Here is an 18903-nt window from a genome sequence, read left to right on the forward strand (position 1 = left end):
TTATGTTTACAGGAGGAATCCTGATCGACCTTCTGTCCCATGTCAGTTATGGTAAGTGGCGGTATTGCTTATCAACATAGAGTAGTCCATTTTGACCACATAGTCTATACTATGTGAACATCCATAATGAGTGTGCAGTAGTGAAGATAGGAATCCAAACCCTAAAGTTTACTGGCCTAAATTGCACTATCAGAGGTGGGAAGACTGTAGCAAAGTATCAGAAAACCAGACTGGTTTTGGCTAAGGCTCTTGCCAGCACCCTGAAGTTCTGTGCTCAGTCTGCTCAGCTATGGTCTGGGCAAACTATTTAGCCTGTCCATGTCCCAGTTACTTGCCTATAAAATGGGAGAGGAGACATCAGTTTTGTCTTCTGTTTAGCCTTTTGATGTAGAAATGCCTTTTCTAATGCACATAGTACGCAGCTCAATGAAGTCCTGATCTCTTTTCTAGACATATTATAACATTAATAAAATAAATTTATTCTTCTGTGTTGCTATGAGATTTAAAACCCATATAACTGTACTAGTCATTTATTTTGAAGAGTTTGAGACACTTCAGGTGTTGGCGTTCATATACCAGGAATCAAATATAGCAAAAATCACACTTTATCACCAGAAACCCTGTGTCTTACTCTGGTTTAACAAGTAACTTCACAAATTAAAACAAGATCTTAGGTATGCCAGCAGCTATAAACATCTGTTTAAACGTATTAGGGATTATTAGGGCAGTACCTCAGCCTTGTTAACTTGAAGTGTGAGCCAGATTTGCAGTCCAAAGCAAGCATAAGAACTGTGATGTAGCAAAAAGAAGGGAAAAACCTTGTTCTTGCAGAGTGAAGATTAATTGGACATATACAATAAGTACACACAAGCCTTTAAACTTTCATTCAAATCTAGTCCAGCCATAAAACCACAGCTGTTCAAGCTAACAAAGCATTATAGGTCTAGACCTGCAAATGAGCATATGAATGGTATTAGAAATTAAAACCTGCAGTAAAAGTCTTAGGGCACAGTTTCTCACATCTGTACACAGTCAGATCCCATTGAAAATAATGCCAAATTCAGAGTCAAAGTTAGTGTTCATTATAAAGGCACTCCAAAATTGTATGATTGAGCAACAATCGGTCTCGGATTCTCAGACTTCCAGTATAATGCTGTGGGATTAGGGAAGCTGAGAGACAGCCAGTGAGAGTGATTATTTTCTCATGCAGGAAGATACCCATAAGTGTTCGTTCTGTCTTTTTAGAAAAGACAAGAAAAAAATATCTATTTCACCCTAGTTCTTTTCCAGTACACTTTTATGCCTTAACCATAGTTGAAATACCTTTGCCAAAGCCTCTACTTCATCCAGGCAAAATCTCATGACTGGTGGTGTTATCCTTCTGAAACTGGTAGGTGTTCCTTTAAATCTTGTTCTGCCTGGCCTTGATTTTGTGCTTTCTAAGCTCTTTCCATTTACCAGGGAATCTGTCCTTCAAGAATTGCTGCTGTGCAGATGATATGCAGATTCATCTTCTCACTCTTTCATCTTCACACCCGTTTCCCTCAATCCAAACTAAAGCTTGAGCTATTCTGACATGATCTTATAGTTGTCTGGATTTTAGTTCATATGAACAATGGCTAAAACAAAGCCCTCTATTTTCGTCATGTTTCTCCTTTCCTCCTTTTTAATCACTGAATGAAGTTAACCTTTGTCTGTCAGTTATGCAGTAATTATTTTATCAGCATTTCTTTGTGATCCCCACATCTACGTCTGTTGTAGTTTAACCTGGCAGGCAGTTAAACACCATACAGCTGTTCACTCACACCCCCTGCCCCCAGTGGAATGGGGGAGAGAATCAGAGAAAAGGTAAAACTCATGGGTTGAGGTAAGGCAATTTACTAGGACAGAAGAGGAAGGAAAAAAGAAATAATGATAAAAGAATATGCAAAACAAGTGATGCACAATTCAATTGCTCACTGTCTGCTGACTGATGCCCAGCCAGTTGCTGACCAGTGGCTGCGCCTCCCCAGCCAGCTGCCCCCCCTCCCACTTTTTTTTTTATTCAGCATGTTGTCAAATGGTATGAAATATCCCTTTGGCCAGTTTGGGTCAGCTGTCCTGGCTGTGTCCCCTCCCAGCTTCTTGTGCACCTGCAGCTTCCTTGCTGGCAAGGAAGTATGAGGAGCTGACAAGTCCCTGACTTAGTGTAAGTACTGCTCAGCAACAACTAAACCATCAGTGTGTTATCAGCATTATTCTCATCCTAAATCCAAAACACAGCACTATACCAGCTACTAGGAAGAAAATTAACTACATCCCAGTCAAAATCAGGACAAGGTGATAGTCAAATCTGGCATAATTTTTCAGAACTGAGACTTCTCTTTTTCTATTCACTCACACAACTGGATTTTATAATTAAATTAATTGTGTCAATATCCCTTTCAGTTCTGTCTTATGTCTGCTCAATGTACTGTTAAATGTTTTTCATTATCATTTTGTTCACACAGCTCAATTCTTTAAAAACATCTAACAATTTTCTTACCTTACACCATATGCAAACTACTTCCATAGCTTTCACATTCCATCACTGATCAATCTTTGGGTAGTTCTCAATTTCAAATGAGATCATGATATTAATTTCTATGAAAAAGCAGCTTGTCATTTACAGCCTAATATTGCATATAAATATGTACTTCTATTTTTTAATAGATTTTAATAGATTGTTATTCAGTCATGTTTTAGGGAACCTGGGTGTTTTGCTGTACTGTAGTCTTCAAACAGGGTGGGTAGAATAATGTGTAGAATAGATGAGACAATAAAAAAATAGGTGTGAGAATGGATTATTAGAATACCTTGCAGTGAAAACCTGCTTGAATTTAAGAAATGGAAGGCAAATGGTACAACTAAGTATTTCACACTTCTTAGTGTGTGTATATTGTGATGATGGAGCACAACAACCAGATACTTAATGCTAGAAATCTACTATCTGTATCTTGAAGTGCCAGGGCAAAGAAAAAAGGCAAATCACTGTTGTAGAAATATGCTTAAGCAGTTTGCCAAGAAGCAAATTTTGCTGCAGAATTCTTAAATGATTCAGCGTATCTTCTGTTTTGAGAGAATTATATTTTATCTTATTCCTGTGTCAAGTTATCTATTCAATTTCTTAAATACATCCTTTTTCTTATTAGGGAAAACAAAAACTTCCTTAAGTTCTGAAAGAATGAACAGTTTACAGAATTTTCTGTTTTCTATGTATGTTGATTGGGAAGATGAGTATTTGAAAGGACCAGAATTGGGGAGACTTTTAGCAGTAATTACCACTTTAAAAATTAAATTAGCGAATATAGAAACAGTCCTGGACTGTAATTCTTCATCATAGACTTCTATCTATGCCTTTTTGCTAGATAGTGTTTTGGAAGAATGTAAGGCAGTTCATGATGACTGTATCTATCAACAGTGATTTGGTGGAAGGCATGTGGAAGCTGTCAAGGAATTTAACTCCTATCTGATCTCCTTTGCAACTCAGTCTGTGTATTTCTCACTGCACTCATGAATGGGCTAATTTTCCACAAAAGACTACTTTGCTTTTCTTGTTCCTTCTGAAATATTAATATTCGCATTTGAAAACAAAACCAGACTTATTCTGATGTTGCAAATAGCATTGCTACAAAGGATGTTCACCTCTCCTAAAAGAATGATTCCAACTTGATGGTTCTTCTAGCTGAAATCAGTATGACAAATACATGACAACTTTGGAAGAATGTGATCAGTTTTCCTCAGAAAGACTGATAGGTACATCTGAATAGTTGCTCAAGTATGACAACGATCAAAATCTAGATAAAACTTGTGCTTTCAGTTCTTGAAATGTGTATATTTGGAAACACCCCCCACCCCCCAACCCAACAATAACAAAAAATCGCCACATTCTGGGTGTAACCCATGATTTTATAAATAAAAATGAATTGCCCACTAGCAGTGGGTGATTAGCTTTCCTAATCTTCAGGAAAAAAAGAGTAAGCTGGATCAGATATAAGAACATCTCAGTAAATTTGTTTGAAAACAGATCTGTTCTCCAGTGCAAATCTCATTTACCTTCAAGAGCTCAGATACTAAAAATAGCATCGAGTCTTGCAAATTGGTAAAATTGTTATTCTAATACAACCTTCAGAAAGCTGAAAGTGTGGTTACTCCCTACATAGTAGTAGAATTGGGCCAGGAGATACGGAAACAAGTATCTGAATTGTATTTCAGCATCAGAAAATTGATGTGCTGTCATTTGTTGAATTTAGTACTGGGATGCTGAGAACCCCTCTCTCCCTATACCATGCCTGAGCAATGAGATTTGTTTGATTTGTGCCCATATATTCAAGATAAAAGATGAGTTTGGCTCTCTTAGGAAAAAAAAAAAAGCAAAAAAAGTAGTTGAACATCAGTCAAAGAAGGTATTAAAGGCAAACAGGAAAATGCCCAAAACAGTGCTGCTTAGAGTGATGCATTTGACAATCCTGATTCTGAAGGCTTGACTTAAGGTTTTCTTTTTTCTAGCACTTAATTCACTTTTCTCTTTGTTTTGAAATGTAATAATCTAAGCATGTTTAGAAATTTAATGACAGATTTTTTTAGTCCAATTTAAATTCAGGAAAGCAATGACAAGTGCTCTAGTACAAAAATAACACCCCTAATTTTAACAGCTAAGGTCAATATAATGTCTAATGGACGAATTACAAGGTGTTTGGTAGAATAATTCTTTGATATTGTTTTTGGTAATAGTGATACAAAATTTTGTAAAATTAATAAAGCTTGAAAGTGAAAAAACCCACAGCTGATGATAAATTTTAACAGGAAGAACACAAAATTTTTCAGTATTAGCCAGCAGTTTTAGGGAAGTGTTGAATCTTACCAATCTTATTCATTACTAAAAGTGGCAAATCCTGCCTGCTGGCAGCCGTATATGCATGTTCAGGCACCAGCTAGCATATTCAAACAATTGTATTTGTGCCTTTAGGCTCCATCCTTCCTTAAACCTCCCCTTTACTGTGACAACTACAATAAATTTGCCAGTTACAAGTCTGCTGATACAGTGATATCACATACTACCTTGTGGATCAATAATCTGTACTCTTTCTTCCAAGCATCTGTATCCCTCTTCGAATTTTTTTTTGAATTTACAGCGAGGACCATTTCTGTTCTGTACAGGCCCTTGCAGAGTGGTCCACAGCAAGTACTTGTAGTTGCTATGGTAACATAATAGCTATCAAAGAATATTGCAGTCTAAAAAGCATGATTTGGAAAGCATGTCGTAACAACGTAATGTAGGTTTCCTTTCTTAGGGAGCACTCTTCTGGTTTTTGCTTCTGGTAGCCACCAACCTGCTTACGTAGTAGTCATGAATTCATCCTTGGATTTCAAATAGGGCTGTACAGGTTGGCGCTGTAAGAGTGAATTCATGAAAAATAAGGAAAGCAAGACTTTCCTGGAAGCACGTATTATGGTATTGAATGTGTTGAAATGGACAGCAGTGGCTGTTGAGTGAAATGGAGCAATAGATTGTTAAAGGAATCCTGAGCTTCTTATTTCTTATGTCAAGTACAGGGGGAAAAGGAAACTTGCTGGAAGGAACCAGAGCCATGGTGAAGCAAGAAAGGAATAAAAGTAGGAAATTCCTCTTTGTATAAACAAATGTCCATTTTTTCTTTGCTTTTTATCATACATGGGAGTTATTCCCCTCCACCCTCCCACAGATCGTTTGCTTATTTCACACTTTGCTGTGGGGCGCTCAGGAAGTAATCTTCTGTGTTTGCAAATGAGTTTCATATGTTGTTGCCTACCTTTGCAATTTTTGCCCTTGGATAGTTAAACTACTAAGAATATTTTTCATTGTCAAACTCAGAATAGAGGCAGGCTACTGGCATATATTCCCATATGTTATGGTGCTGGGAGGAAGATACTTCATAGAGAAGACTTTAAAATTAATATAATGAGGAAGATGCGGAGGAAAATATGGTGCATATTTACGCTGCAACTCCAACAACAAAGAAAAATTGAAAACAAAACAGAAGGCATGTTTGCAATATGTCACCATAAAGGATATCTTTAAGTTGAAATATTAAAAGCATTCTTGGTAACAGCAGACTATGCCAGTTTATAACAAAGCCCAAATTTGTCATACCTCAACAGCTCAGAGCGGTGTATTCAAAGCAATCCCAAACTATTCAAATGTCTCCCAAACCTGCAGTCTGCTTTTGTTTTTTCCTTTTTCCTAACCTTTCCCCTTTTTCTCTCTCCTCTCTCTTCCAATTGCCTCATGTTGTCTGGGCTCCAACATACGATGATCTATCTGAAGTGTGCCTAGTCAGGGATTAAGGAAAAAAATATTGTGCCTATTTTTCATGTATTTCTCTTATGATTAAAAAATTACTTTCCCTCTATGGAAGGCTTGGGATTTAATAAAATATTTGGATAAATATACTCTCCTAGCTATGAAAGATTGTTCCCTTGCTTTAAAATCATAATTTAAAAGATGCTTTATAGCTATAATTTGTTTGCATTATAGCACCTAGAAACTGAAGGAGGGTCCTCACTGAGCTAAACAGTTTATGAATTAAAACTTGGAATGCTTAGAGCTTGGAGTTTTACTGTTGACTGCAACACATCCAGGATTTCACCTGTGACAAAAAACATTCCCTGCCCCAAAAAACCTTACACTCTTAATGAGCAAGATGGATTCACAAGGGGAGGAGAGGCAGGCAAAGCGGTTCATGGTTAGGAAGCAGATCAGCCGCAGAGCAGAGAACGAGTCCTTCTGTCTCCTGTCACAGCACGGTGCCCTGGGCGTGCTGCCTCGACACATAATTAACTATTAAATCTTTCCAGCGCCCTTTGAGAAACTGGGTAAATTAGCCTGCATTAAGTACTTTGCTGATTCCAGTGCTGATCTAGCTTGCTTAAACCTTGCTTGAATATCCCTGTGCTACATTCCAGCCTGACTGTATTCTTACTTCTGGGAATCTCTGGAGAGCTTATCTCTGTTTTGAAAAATGATTCCTGGGAAGAAGGCTTGATTTGGACCCAGGGTGGCATAATCATCACTTCCCAAAGAAGGGAATAGAAGAAGAGAAAGGCAACTCTTTACCTAATTTGTGGTGAAGAGCGTGGACAGTGCCGTGGGTCATGAAGACTTGGAAGGAGCTGGGGGGACAGGACTAACCTTTACTGCAGGGGCAGTGAGATCTGTTACAAACTCCTGTTGGACCATCCATCAGGCATCCCAAAGCAGGAGAAATCCCATGGAAGACAAAGGTAGAGCAGGTAATCTAAAGATGGGTGGTTCCAAGCTTGTTTTTACTGCACTGAAACTTATAAAAGTTACCATATGAAACTGCTTCTGGAATTGATAACCTCTTCCATTACAGAATTCTAAGAATTATGGTCTTGGCAACCAACAAATATAGAAGATTTTTCCCTTGAAGTTATTTTCATGTTAAAAGTGCAAATACAAGAGAATGCAAATGAAACTGGAAAAAAGGGGGCCAAATTAATCTTTGGTGTCACTGTGCTAGCTTCGGTCTGGGCTGGACTACATTTTAGCCTCTTCGATCATTTTGGAAATACACAGTCATGGTATGAAGCGATTGTTATGGGAGGGCTGTTAGACCAAAGTGTTTCAGGTAGGCTGGAGTGCTGACAGGGATATAAGAGGGGATTTTACAGGAAGTAAAAATACTCAAAATCTTAAAAGGTCTTTTAGATGTAACATCTCAAATGATAGTTTTGAGGAAGCTAAACTTGGGTCATATTTCAGGATTTTTTTTTTCCTTGAAAGTTTAAAGCTCAGGAACCAATCTTAAGACATAGAATATGTTATTTGGAGGAAAAAATTAACTTATCCCAAATGAAAACTCAACAGCTTGATTGACAATCATTGCCAACAGCTTTTAGGAACTAGAGTTGTGTTGTGGTACCTTGCTAATTTAACCACTCCAATTTCACTCAATGAAATCAAATTGCTTCCACAGAAATTCCCTGCTCCTGCGGGGGGGTTGGACTAGATGACCTCTAGGGGTCCCTTCCAACCCAAAACATTCTATGATTCTATGATATTTAACTCATTTCTCTGAATACTATATTTTTGTTTTTACTTCATTGCTTATAACACTAATATGGATAAATGATAGCTAGAAACAATATGTTGAATTAACTGCTAGTAAGATAACATTCAACTTAGAATTTAGAACCATTTAATGTATGTGAAGATTAGTGCAACATTATAATTAATTTCAGCAGTGACATTCATTTCAGTATTCAATTGCAGTTGAATTGTAGATGTCCAAATAAAAACATATGTTCAGACCCCTTTCTATGTGATACAAATGCAATATTTTAAATAAGCAAAATCCTAAATCGTTTCCAAACACAGAATAATGTGTCTCTATACTTGAAGGATCCACGCATGGATTAATCCACTATAAGTAGTGTGGGATAGCATCCACTGTAGACAAGCCCTCAGCTCTAAGACAGCATAAGTATGCAATTTTCCTAAAATTTAGCTTGAGCTATTTAATGTTTGGTATGCAAAATTAGAAGAGGAAACAAGGACTAAATGGAGTGAAATTTAGTCCTACTCAGATTCAGGTGGTACACAAGTCATATCTTCTTACTATCTCCTGCATAAATCCTCAAAAAGTGATAAACTGAAATGTCAGATATAATTACACTTTTATATAAAACTTTCATGCCACATTTAATTACCATATTTTGTGCATGCTCATGTACTATGCTGGAAATCTGCAGGCTATTTTATCTGTTGGCTTGATCTAGAGGAATAATATAAACAAGTGACTTCATTTTTTTAAAAACCTTACTGGTAGTGTTACAATTTGCTTCACATTTCTCAACTTTTCTACATGCCTGGGAAAAAAAATACTCTTTGATTTAACAATGACATATTAGAAACCGAAGCATGTGAAACATACTGGTGTTTTGCAAAAATAATTCTCCTGAAAGTTACTCCATGCTTATGCTGTCGTCAGTGCTAGGAAATTATACTTTCTTCTTTGTCTATGCAAATTCTACAGTGAGGTTTTATTTTCTTTCTTCTGTGTATTTTGCACTCATTTTCATATACCTGTCATCAGAGCATTAAAAAATCATAAAAAAGCTTGGTGTTATAAAAGTCCTGACAGCACACTTTCAGCTTGCTTTATTTTTTTCTTGTTCAATTCACAGTCAATGTTTGGAAACATCAAAGTCTGTAGAAGGTTCTTTTTTTTTTTTTATCCAGACCTTTTATTTAGCATGTTTCTAACAACTGTCTGATGGCAACCTCCCTTCTCCCTCTCCCCACCGTAAACCCAAAAGATATGCCAAGTTTGTTCTTAGAGTTTGCAAAGAACATCAAATGATTGGGTTATTGTCTCCAAGGTTCCTCCCAACCGTACAGACTTTAGGTTTGGAAGGCACCTCCCAGGTCATTGTTCAGGCACTACAGCATTTAATGATATTCATGTAATGACTGAGCTCCGCATTAGAAGTAATTAGGCTTTTTGCCTTAGTGTTTCATTGGGAAGCTGCTGCAGACCTTCATGTTTCTAGTTCAGCGAAGGTGTTGTAGGCCATCATATCGCTAATTCAGCAAAGGTGTTGCAGGCCTTAATGTTTCTAGTTCAGCAAAGAGGCCACATGGTTAACTCTGCATTAGTCTTTACTCTGGCTTATAATCAGGACATAGCTGAAATGTTTCTATGCAGTAGTGCAGTCCTTCTGAAAACACCTGTGCATAGATATGTGCATAGATTAGTCTCTGCTCTACAAAATGAGAAGCTTATTTAGAGGACAAATAGAATTTGCATCAAGTATCTGATTTGATAAAGATATAAGGTAATTAAAAAATTAAATGCCTTTATTGTCTTGCCTAATCTTAAGCTACTCCGGCAGTATCATCCCACTAATCAGGTGGGTAAAGACATGAACCTCTCTCCTGCCATTTCATATGGATCACCAGATGTAGTAACCTGTCTTCTGCATGGCTGTTCTTTTTGGGAAAATGTACAGACAAGAAACGAGTCCCTGAAAGTCCTGTATGCGTGTGTGCAACCTTTTACTACTAGCGATGGCAGAATACAGTGAAGACCTCAGTGACTGAGAGAAGCAACCTAGCATGGCCTTGGGTACATTATCAAGGCTCACTTTTAACACCTGGACAAGATGTTTTTCAGGATGCTATTCTCTAGCCTCATAAGTCTTTCTAATTTGATGTTATTTGATGTGAATTGTGTGTAAGTAATGTTAATTATGCAATAGGTTTTGAAGAATATGTTTTGATTGTACAGTGGAAATGTCAGTCCCATTAACAATCATTATTACCTGTCAGAAAGTAGAAGCAGCTTTGAATGAATGCTAATTTTTTTTCTCCTATCTGTGCAGACGCATACCAATGTTTCATACACATCTTGTTTATTTGTATCCTGATCACTAAAACAATCTTTTTCTCTCTCCAAGTTTTCTCTGCTTGGACTGAGTCCAGAGAAGAGAGAATGAGGCTCTAACTTCAGGCTTTCTGTGAGTCAGCTTGTATTGAATGTGTTTTTGAAACAAAGGTTTCAGTTTTCAGAAAGTGGTTCATCTGCTGAAGTGTTTCCAAACCTAGCTCCCAGTGGTCTCTGGAATTTATTAAGGCAGTGGCAAGGGTTTAAGAGGATTGGAGTGGGGGTTTGGAGGCAGCAGTCCAAAAGGAAGAAACTTGTTCTATTTTGCTTTGTTATATGGGTTAAGGTAGCTGATTTAATAACTACTTCTGACCATAAACCATCTCGATTAATTTTTTGTCTTTAGAATCATCCTTTGAATTCAGTGACTTTTTTGTGAACTTCTACGAATTCTGCCATATCACTTTGGATTAAACCTTTAATTCTTCCATGTGATTTTATCTGAAATACTGAACTTCAAAGCCCACAGCTATGAAGGGCCATTTTTATTGACTCTAAGGTTGCTGGTATAGGGTTCAAATAGACCACTTTAGATTTCTGTTGCTGGCCTGATAAACTAAACTGGGGAAGTCTTTCCCCATTTCCCTGTCTGAAGACAAAAATGGTGGTACTCTGATAAAATAAAACTAATCTAATAACGTTAGTAGCTTCTCTCTTAATCTGGTTCAATGTGAATGAATCTCCCCTGGAAAGGGATGACAAGAAATTGCTTGAAATATTCCACCTGAGAATGTATTAACTTTGTACAATGTTATTGTTACAATCTCCGAATATACAGCTCCTGATGTATCCTGTCATTGCCTTAAATATCTTTGTATTACATTACATTTTGCTGGGTCATTGTCATTCTGTAGTCAAGCAGCAGGTGGATGACCTTCTCCTCCTCAGATATTTCTAAGAGCAAAGTTCCAGCTCATACCAGAAGACTGTTATTCCTGAGGTTTATCACTTTCCATTCAACACTGCTGAGGTTTGTCCCCTTTTTATTAAGCATGTGTAAACTCTCAACAGAACAAAAAGAGGAATAGAAGCAGCAAACAGAAGTTTGCATGAAAAGTAAACCCAGAAGAGCACTAGAGGGAACAAACAGTATTTTCTGTATCCCACACTTCTATAAAGATGTGTTATTTTGTTAAAGGCTCTGTACGCTGTCCTTTTCAATGACAATCAGAACCTACTTGCTTAGGATTATCAGATTTTCAGTCCAAAATCATGTCATACTTTCATTCTGTAATCTTGCAGAAGACCTAAAGGCTGAACATGAGGATTGTTCCTCTTCATTTTTAATGTTGCTATTGAATTACCTGCATACCTTAACTTTTGCAAAATGTAGTACTGGGAAACTGCGTATCTTCTGTTTAGTTTATTGGTTAAACAAAAAATCCTACCCATCTGTTTCCCTATATACTGCCTGTTTACAGTAGGAATGAGGAGGTAGGTAGGTTTTCATAATGTGGTCTGGCCACAGTTAGAAATGAATAATATGGAAATGAGCAGGCATAGAAAAGATTAAACCAACAACAACACTAATTCAAAGCCATGTTTTCATGAGAAAAAACAACTGAACAAGTGCATTTTTTTACCTGAATTTATAATGGCTTGTTCTCACTTGTGTGAAATATTGACAATAGGAAAATATTTTCTGGGCAAATTAATGTTCCTTGTTTGATTTCTTTGGAATTCTGTTCTTTGATGTTCATTTCATTAAAGATTGGGCCATATATTTAAAGTTGTATTTTAATAATTTAATAGGCTACAATAATTATTTCTGGCATCCCAACTTTTTTTGAATATTTAATTGTCAGCCTTTAGGAAATCAGATGGACTAAGGAGTTAAAGAACAGTTGAACTTTAGTGAATAGCAGGCAATAGTCAGTATACCTGCATAGACTTCACTTGGCAGCTGGTGTGTAATTGAAATGACTTTTTACTAGGGAAAAAAAAAAGCAAGTGAGCAGCAACAGGATTAGGAAAATCATTGTTTGTTCACTCTGATTTAATATGAACTGGACACTCTGGAGCAAAGTTTCCATTTGTACATATTTTCTTATATTTTTTCAGGGAGAGCAGTCCAGGAAGCCTCCAAATACAATTTCAGCTGTAGTGCCATGCCAGATGAAGCAGTAGTTTCTGGAAGTATCTGGAACAAAACTAGATATTCCATTTTTCACTCACAATGGAAACTCCACCAGACATTCACGTTTTCCATTACATAAGGTGGGATTAAAAGAACAACTCTGAGAGATGGGGGAGATGATTCGTTAGATAAAAGAAACATAAGGCACTAGGGATGTGTCTTGAATATGTTTGTCTATCCACAGCAGTGATGTTTATAGAACAAAGAACGGTACACTTATAGATATTTAATTAGAGTATTTCATAATAATATAGGTGTTCATATTTTTGCATGCATGTTCTAAAAAGACTTGATTTTTAATAAGTTTGTATGCATAGGTTTATCTAATAATGCTGCAGATGTAGCAGCATTACGCTACATTAAACCTATCGTTAGTAAATAATAGGAGGCACTTGCAGGTTCAGCTTGCAGACACTGAAAGAGCACTCAGTTTCAGTGCAATCATTAAATTACACAGTTTTGGTAATCTGATACAGTGGATGAGCTGTATGTATTACATGTACCTGACCACTGTTTTCATGACACTTGGTTACATAGTCACCTTGCTGCAGGTATTTCAATACTTGGCAAAATACATGGTACAATGTTCAATTTTAAAACAAGGCATTGGGTTGCTTTTGGATCTTGTAGTAACCCTAATATATCAGTGCTTAACAGAGGGCCTTGTATGAGCATTTGCTCCGTGAACTCTGAAAATTAAGTATATAGTGTGTAACAGTAATTTTACTAAAATAATATACACTCTAAAAGAATATAAGGCATTAATCTTAAAATATCTCCAAACTTACAGATTCTGAGAATGAAGTAGCTCATAAGAAGCCTTGAGCCAATCAAGAATATTTTTGAGTACACTGGGTGTCAGATACTGACAGAAGAGTGATTAATACTGTTCCGCAGTGAGACTACACAAAAAAGGTGAAATTACTCCCAAGTATTAGCCTCGAGATGCTCTAAAGTTTAGAGCGGATGAGGAGACATTATAAAGATTTCAGTGTTTAAGATGTGAAATGGAGAACAAAGGTCTATTTAAAAGTCTAAAAGATTTGTTTTCTAAACAATAAAGCACTGCCTTGTGCGGTTGATACTATGTTTTTTCAAGAGTCCAGAATTACAATAGAATTGCAAAATCTTCAGATCTGAAAAATGACTGAAGGAAGATGTCTGCTAAATGTCAAGTAAACAGTCTTTGTTCCACTGCTAGAATATGATTTTGGGTAATTGCAGAAGAATAAGTAATTAGAACAGAAAGTATGATGTTAGGTAGAAATTAAGTCTTTGAAGGGAAATCCTGGTCACAGATAAATAAATGTAAATTTCAATTAGCTTTAATGAGCCAAGATTTCACTTTTGAAACTTGAAGTTTTGTTTTCAGTATTTTTTGACCCGATACATTTTTACTGTATTTATTTGTGATATGCTAATTACAATTATGCATATAATATTTTATGTAAATATATACACATGTGTATGACACACACAAACATACATATATATATGTATACACAGATGCATACATATAATGAGCCAGAAACCTGTATTGTTCTGGAAGGTACATAAATCATGTGCCCAAATTAAATATATGAATAGTGTAGCCCCATATAAATCAGATGCCTGATGCTAGGTATGGTCTTACATACCCATACATTGGAGCTCCTCTGGAGAAAATCAGGTATGTGCGATCAATATTGTTCTCTTTAAAGTAAATCTAGATTTACAACAACAGTGATTCTGCAACAGAGAGATGTTCCAAACTCCGCTGTAATTCTAAGAGTGCAGCTCTTTTCACTATGTTCATTCAAGAATGTGAGTATATTCACAAGAAAGGTCAAAAAAAGGTTTACTGTTGAAGCTGGGTCTGTCACTCATCAAAAAGTTATGCACAGCAAAACTGTGCAGCTTGCCTTTTGATGTTTTGTCTGATAAAAACTGTTGTGAACATATCTTGAAAGAGATCATAAAATAATGGCCTTACGCTGGCCTTTTAATTAACTATTAATAATAAGACTCCACTGTTTTACAGTTCAATAACGTAGTTTTTCAGCGGACAGTGTGCTAGGCTGATTGCCAGCTATTGCAGCGTATTCAGACAAGCATCCTCCATCCAGAAGTTTGGTGAAGGGAACAAGAGAAATCTTTTAAAGCTCCAATTTAATAGTATATGCACTATGGAAAAAAAGATTAAGCAGAAAAGGAAGATACGCAAATTTTAAGGCAGGCATGGCTGTTAAACACAAATTTTTTTTGGTTTTTTAGTGTACATTCTGTGACAAATCAGAACCTGTTGAATACAGGTGGTCTGTTGTTTTCTTAATGTTACATCCTTGAATTAGATCCTGCATTCCCTTATTAATCAGAATGCCTGAGAAAAGGCAACATTGTTGCTGGAGCTACTCTGTGGGCACGGTACAGTGGGGTTAATTTAGATTTCACAAAATTAAAGGAGTTATGACAACTGTAGAAATGAAAAGGGAAGCTTCTCGCTTGTCCATGTCTCAGTAGTTGTACAGCACTCTCCTTCACACTCTGCTTTATAATGGCAGTCAAGCAAGCAGCCACAAGCAACTAAATAAAAAATGTGTTTCTATTTTTCCTCAGGAAACAAAAGGAGTTAAGTAGTTTCCCCATGCTCTAAGAACTGGTAGACTGCAAAAAAGAGGGGTGAATTCCATGCTCCAAGACTGGTGGTAATACAGAACTTTGCCAGAAGTTATGTAAGTTAGAGCTCTACAACACAAAAGTTAATATCAGATTAACTGCAAATGAATCATTTGAAATATTTCCTTGTCTTTTCTAGAGTGCCTGAATATTCCCAAATAAATAATGAGCTTTGGAAGGTATTAATCTCCCCAAGAGAGACAAAAGTTTCTGTAAACTTGACTTTAAGAAGTATTGCTGCAGGCAATGAAATCTATACAAGCAAACAAAGCCCAGGAGATAGGTTGCCTTCTGGCATAGTATTAGAAAACATTTTTTTAGCAACTTGCTACATTCTTCAAAATAATAACAACTATTATTTTTAAATGGAAATATTTTCTGTTTGAAGTAGTATTTTTAAAAGCCTTGGGCTCAAAGCACAGCAGTGTCTTACTGCCAGTCCTATTGAATATGAATGCAATGCAGTATGGCTCAAATCTAAAAGAATATAACCAGCTGTAGCTTGGTTTGTTTTGGTTGGTGGAATTTTTTTTTTTTTTTTTTTTTTTTTGGGAGGGGATTGATTCCATGAACTCTCAGGTTCTGAAGGTCTGGGAGACTGCAGAGCTTTTCTCTGCTTCAGACCACTTCATTTGATAGTCCTTTATTAAAGGCCCTGCAAGTGGATATGGAGATGAGTCCTCCAAACTCTGTGGAAGACAAATGATGCTTTACTGCAGCATTTTCCTACAATGTTAATTTGAAAAGACAACTGAATGCAACTTTTCTGCTAGGAGAATCCAATTAGAATGGTACAACGCCTACCTCTAAGAAGACGAGCTCTGAATATCTTGTATGAAAACTCCTATTTTATGAGTGGAACTAGCTAATTCCACCATACAGCTGAGAGAAAATCTGGACATCAGAAGAGGGCAGGCTATGGTAAAGCAAAAGGTGTTACACTATACATGTTGTCCTGCTACCTGAGAGCCCACTGACAACTTGCAGTGGTCTATGTGAATTTGTCATTTTCAGATTATGAGAAGGAACTTACAGATCTAGTTTCCTTAAAAAAAGCTAAAATAAGGTTGGAACAGTAATTTGAACTGTTGTATTCTGAACAATTTGACTTGTAGGTATTTAAAATTTTATTATTCTAATAAACGATCTAAATTTGTGAACTGGACATCTGATCTCTAAAAATACATTCTCCCCCACCCTACAAAACAAATTATGCACTTGCCACTAAACAGCTGCCGACTTCCAACATTCAACAGAGTACAGGGTGAGGAACGTGCATCTGTAACGTAGATCTACAGGCAAAATTAAGGTTTCCTCATATATATTAAAAAAACAGATAATGACATGAAATCTAACAGTACCTATTTACAATCATGTTAAGAAATTACTTGGCAGACTGTTAACTTCAGCCATTAAAGTAATTATTCAATGCGAGAGAAACATGTGACAATTATATTTAACATTGGTTTGTCAGAACTTTCTCATTTATTCATTTTAGTGACAACGCCTTTAAGAATAATATGATAGAGGAGTATCTTACCATGGACTATAGCAAGTGAGAGCTTTACTTTAACCAAAGAATTCTGTTTTCTTTAGAAAAATTACTGCAAATACTTTGCCATAGCTGTTGTTAATTGTAGTGATTTTAAAAGTCTTACACTTTCATCCTGTACTCTTAGGATAGTGAGTACAGTAACTTCAGGACTGTGTTCCAGATATCTCCTTTTGTAAATCTATTTTGAAATGAGTTATATGAAGAAACCTTCAGAAATTCAATAGAAGTTTTTGATGGGGAGTCCTGAAATCTTGTTTTGGGGGAAATTTCTATTGTAAGGCCAAACCAATGACAATGCTCAGCTATGGGGATTTAAGAACTGTGTCCTGCAGGTTAGATATCCCTACAAAGTAATAGCAAAAAAATGTGCTGCAATTATAAATAACAGCTTGGACATGATACAAGCACCATGTATTTATTTTAGATGCAGCAAAGAATACAAATGAGTTTCTGCTAACAATTTGTATTCTAAAGTATTAAGTTTTCTATTTAGATGAAGTTTTCCCATTATGTCTCATTATTTCAGTCAGCATTTATGCTTTTATGCCTTTTTCTTTTTTTAGGAGATATTCTACCAAAAATAAATAATTAAACCGCAGATGAACTGTCAAAAGGGAACATTCATATTTTAACGCAACATTAACATTTTGGTAATTAACATGGCAGTTAATGTTTTTAGCAGATGTAACAACATTAGACTTGTAAATTTTAATTAAAGTTAATGGTTCACGATAGCTGTAGGGATCAGGCATCCTCTCTGGATACTGAAAACATGTCTAATGTGATTAGAAATACTAATTGAAGAAAAAAGGACTGCAATAGTAATGACTGTACTACTTTATCCTACTAAATTATTACAAACCTGCAGCAACTTTTTAAAATGTATTTGCAGGAGGAAGCTTGAAGAGTCAAATGCTCCCCTTGAAGAAATTAAAAGGGGTCAGGAGAACATTGCAGATATTGTCTGTGTGTTGGAAGAGGGAAAATCATTAATTGAAAGTCACTGCTCCTTCCTTATCCTCATGAGACCATATTCCCAAGAAATACTATAAAGCTATTTGGTTACATTTCACATCCCTTTTGGATTTAATTAGGAACTAATGTGTTAGTTTTAATTCCCTCAGAGGCTTTGAATTCCAATAGCAGGCAGAGAAACAGGACTGGCACTGGGAACTATGACTCAAGTGGACGTTTCTCAGTTTTAGTGCAAGTTAAGAGATTGGTAGTGAACCCTTTTCACGGCTTGCTGATACATGAAACATTTTAATAAGCACAGGGAAAGGATTAGTTTTACTAAGGGTAATTACAAGCTGCTAGCCACCTATAAAATGCACTCCCATTTTATTGTAAAATGCCAACAATATTTATTTCACTTGTTCTGTGGGTTTTTTTTTTCTCTGAAGCTGGCTCCAAAGTCTGCTGAAGTCAGTAGAAAAATTCTGCAGTCCTTATTCTAGCAAAATCGAGGCTGAAAATCATGTTCTTTCTACTGGGAGTTCAGGCTAATAAAGATTAAACACTGGAAATTAAGTTTGCTTTTTTTGACTGACAATAGTTATTTTTACTATAAATGCAGTTATTCCCCGCTAGTGCCGTTAGCTCTGTTTCTGTCAACACCCTTCCAACATCATCATAAATTATTATTAATTTGCATTGCAGCACAGGCATAGGCTCCATTCTACCAGGCAAAGTGCAAAGGCATGGTGAGAGACAATTCTTGTTTGGAAGAGTTGCACTCTAACCAGTTGTGACACAGGCTAAGAGAAAGGGTGCTAGGAGAACGGATGCTGTTTTATCTTCATTTTATTTCTATCTGAAAGGCTGGAACAAGAGATTAGGAAATTTGGTCAAGCTTATATGGAAAGACTAAATAAAGCTATTTGAACATAATTTATCGAGTAACACTGGAATTCAGAACCTTTGCAAAGACTTAGTCGCTGGGCAAAGAGCCTACGTGCAATGCATACACCTTTTTGTCTTGTATCAGCACTAAATGTAAACATTAAATGGTCTTTAAGTAATCGTGCATCTCAGGCTGACTTTCCACAAAAGTATGCATTTTGTTGAGTTTAGGTAAGAAGATATTAATT

This window comes from Egretta garzetta, unplaced genomic scaffold (genome assembly GCF_000687185.1).
Source record: "Egretta garzetta isolate BGI_Z169 unplaced genomic scaffold, ASM68718v1 scaffold163, whole genome shotgun sequence".
Lineage (NCBI taxonomy): Eukaryota > Metazoa > Chordata > Aves > Pelecaniformes > Ardeidae > Egretta > Egretta garzetta.